The sequence below is a fragment of the Ptiloglossa arizonensis genome, chromosome 2, assembly GCF_051014685.1.
Source record: "Ptiloglossa arizonensis isolate GNS036 chromosome 2, iyPtiAriz1_principal, whole genome shotgun sequence".
Lineage (NCBI taxonomy): Eukaryota > Metazoa > Arthropoda > Insecta > Hymenoptera > Colletidae > Ptiloglossa > Ptiloglossa arizonensis.
Window position 1 is genome coordinate 34,649,440 of NC_135049.1, and position 3,934 is coordinate 34,653,373.

Consider the following 3,934-nt stretch of genomic DNA (forward strand, 5'->3'; position numbering starts at 1 on the left):
GAAACGGAGAAACGAAGAAAGAAACGGAGAAACGAACAAAGAAACGGAGAAACGAACAAAGAAACGGAGAAACGAACAAAGAAACGGAGAAATGAACAAAGAAACGGAGAAACGAACATAGAAACGGAGAAACGAAGAAAGAAACGGAGAAACGAAGAAAGAAACGCAGAAACGAAGAAATAAATGGAGAAACGAAGAAATAAACGGAGAAACGAACAAGGAAACGGAGAAACGAAGAAACAAACGGAGAAGCGAAGAAAGAAACGGAGAAACGAAGAAAGAAACGGAGAAACGAAGAAAGAAACGGAGAATCGGAGAAATAAATGGAGAAACGAAGGAATAAACCGAGAAACGGAGAAAGAAACGGAGAAACGATCAAAGAAACGATCAAAGAAACGGAGAAACGAACAAAGAAAAGGCGAAACGAAGAAAGAAACGGAGAAACGAAGAAAGAAACGCAGAAACGAAGAAAGAAACGGAGAAACGAAGAAAGAAACGGAGAATCGGAGAAATAAATGGAGAAACGAAGGAATAAACCGAGAAACGGAGAAAGAAACGGAGAAGCCAACAAAGAAACGGAGAAACGAAGAAAGAAACGGAGAAACGAAGAAAGAAACGGAGAAACGAAGAAAGAAACTCAGAGACGAAGAAAGAAACGGAGAAACGATGAAAGAATCGGAGAAACGAAGAAAGAAACGGAGAAGCGAACAAAGAAACGGAGAAACGAAGAAAGAATCGGAGGAATAAATGGAGAAACGAAGAAATAAACGGAGAAACAAAGAAAGAAACGGAGAAACGAACAAAGAAACGGAGAAACGAACATACAAACGGAGAAACGAAGAAAGAAACGGAGAAACGAACAAAGAAACGGAGAAACGAACAAAGAAACGGAGAAACGAACAAAGAAACGGAGAAACGAATAAAGAAACGGAGAAATGAACAAAGAAACGGAGAAACGAACATAGAAACGGAGAAACGAAGAAAGAAACGGAGAAACGAAGAAAGAAACGCAGAAACGAAGAAATAAATGGAGAAACGAAGCAATAAACGGAGAAACGAACAAGGAAACGGAGAAACGAAGAAATAAATGGAGAAACGAAGGAATAAACCGAGAAACGGAGAAAGAAACGGAGAAGCGAACAAAGAAACGGAGAAACGAAGAAAGAAACGGAGAAACGAAGAAAGAAACGGAGAAACGAAGAAAGAAACGCAGAAACGAAGAAAGAAACGGAGAAACGAAGAAAGAAACGGAGAAACGAAGAAAGAAACGGAGAAACGAACAAAGAAACGGAGAAACGAAGAAAGAATCGGAGGAATAAATGGAGAAACGAAGAAATAAACGGAGAAACGAACAAAGAAACGGAGAAACGAACAAAGAAACGGAGAAACGAACAAAGAAACGGAGAAACGAATAAAGAAACGGAGAAATGAACAAAGAAACGGAGAAACGAACATAGAAACGGAGAAACGAAGAAAGAAACGGAGAAACGAAGAAAGAAACGCAGAAACGAAGAAATAAATGGAGAAAGGAAGCAATAAACGGAGAAACGAACAAGGAAACGGAGAAACGAAGAAATAAATGGAGAAACGAAGGAATAAACCGAGAAACGGAGAAAGAAACGGAGAAGCGAACAAAGAAACGGAGAAACGAAGCAAGAAACGCAGAAACGAAGAAAGAAACGGAGAAACGAAGAAAGAAACGGAGAAACGAAGAAAGAAACGGAGAAACGAACAAAGAAACGGAGAAACGAAGAAAGAATCGGAGGAATAAATGGAGAAACGAAGAAATAAACGGACAAACGAACAAGGAAACGGAGAAACGAAGAGCGTAACGGAGAAACGAAGAAAGAAACGGAGAAACGAAGAAAGACACGGAGAAACGAAGAAAGAAACGGAGAAACGAACAAAGAAACGGAGAAACGAAGAAAGAAACGGAGAAACGAAGAAAGATACGCAGAAACGAAGAAAGAAACAGAGAAACGAAGAAAGAAACCGAGAAACTAACAAAGAAACGGAGAAACGAACAAAGAAACGGAGAAGCGAACAAAGCAACGGAGAAACGAAGAAAGAAACGGAGAAATAAATGGAGAAACGAAGAAATAAACGGAGAAACGAACAAGGAAACGGAGAAACGAAGAAACAAACGGAGAAACGAAGAAAGAAACGGAGAAACGAACAAAGAAACGAAGAAACGAACAAAGAAACGGAGAAACGAACAAAGAAACGGAGAAACGAACAAAGAAACGGAGAAACGAATAAAGAAACGGAGAAATGAACAAAGAAACGGAGAAACGAACATAGAAACGGAGAAACGAAGAAAGAAACGGAGAAACGAAGAAAGAAACGCAGAAACGAAGAAATAAATGGAGAAACGAAGCAATAAACGGAGAAACGAACAAGGAAACGGAGAAACGAAGAAATAAATGGAGAAACGAAGGAATAAACCGAGAAACGGAGAAAGAAACGGAGAAGCGAACAAAGAAACGGAGAAACGAAGAAAGAAACGGAGAAACGAAGAAAGAAACGGAGAAACGAAGAAAGAAACGCAGAAACGAAGAAAGAAACGGAGAAACGAAGAAAGAAACGGAGAAACGAACAAAGAAACGGAGAAACGAAGAAAGAATCGGAGGAATAAATGGAGAAACGAAGAAATAAACGGACAAACGAACAAGGAAACGGAGAAACGAAGAACGTAACGGAGAAACGAAGAAAGAAACGGAGAAACGAAGAAAGACACGGAGAAACGAAGAAAGACACGGAGAAACGAAGAAAGAAACGGAGAAACGAACAAAGAAACGGAGAAACGAAGAAAGAAACGGAGAAACGAAGAAAGATACGCAGAAACGAAGAAAGAAACAGAGAAACGAAGAAAGAAACCGAGAAACTAACAAAGAAACGGAGAAACGAACAAAGAAACGGAGAAGCGAACAAAGCAACGGAGAAACGAAGAAAGAAACGGAGAAATAAATGGAGAAACGAAGAAATAAACGGAGAAACGAACAAGGAAACGGAGAAACGAAGAAACAAACGGAGAAACGAAGAAAGAAACGGAGAAACGAAGAAAGAAACGGAGAAACGAAGAAAGAAACGGAGAATCGGAGAAATAAATGGAGAAACGAAGGAATAAACCGAGAAACGAAGAAAGAAACGGAGAAACGAAGAAAGAAACGGAGAAACGAACAAAGAAACGGAGAAACGAACAAAGAAACGGAGAAATGAACAAAGAAACGGAGAAACGAACATAGAAACGGAGAAACGAACAAAGAAACGGAGAAACGAAGAAAGAAACGCAGAAACGAAGAAATAAATGGAGAAACGAAGAAATAAACGGAGAAACGAACAAGGAAACGGAGAAACGAAGAAACAAACGGAGAAACGAAGAAAGAAACGGAGAAACGAAGAAAGAAACGGAGAAACGAAGAAAGAAACGGAGAATCGGAGAAATAAATGGAGAAACGAAGGAATAAACCGAGAAACGGAGAAAGAAACGGAGAAACGATCAAAGAAACGGAGAAACGAACAAAGAAAAGGCGAAACGAAGAAAGAAACGGAGAAACGTAGAAAGAAACGCAGAGACGAAGAAAGAAACGGAGAAGCGAACAAAGAAACGGAGAAACGAAGAAAGAATCGGAGGAATGAACAAAGAAACGGAGAAACGAACATAGAAACGGAGAAACGAAGAAAGAAACGGAGAAACGAAGAAAGAAACGCAGAAACGAAGAAATAAGTGGAGAAACGAAGCAATAAACGGAGAAACGAACAAGGAAACGGAGAAACGAAGAAATAAATGGAGAAACGAAGGAATAAACCGAGAAACGGAGAAAGAAACGGAGAAACGAAGAAAGAAACGGAGAAACGAAGAAAGAAACGGAGAAACGAAGAAAGAAACGCAGAAATGAAGAAAGAAACGGAGAAACGAAGAAAGAAACGGAGA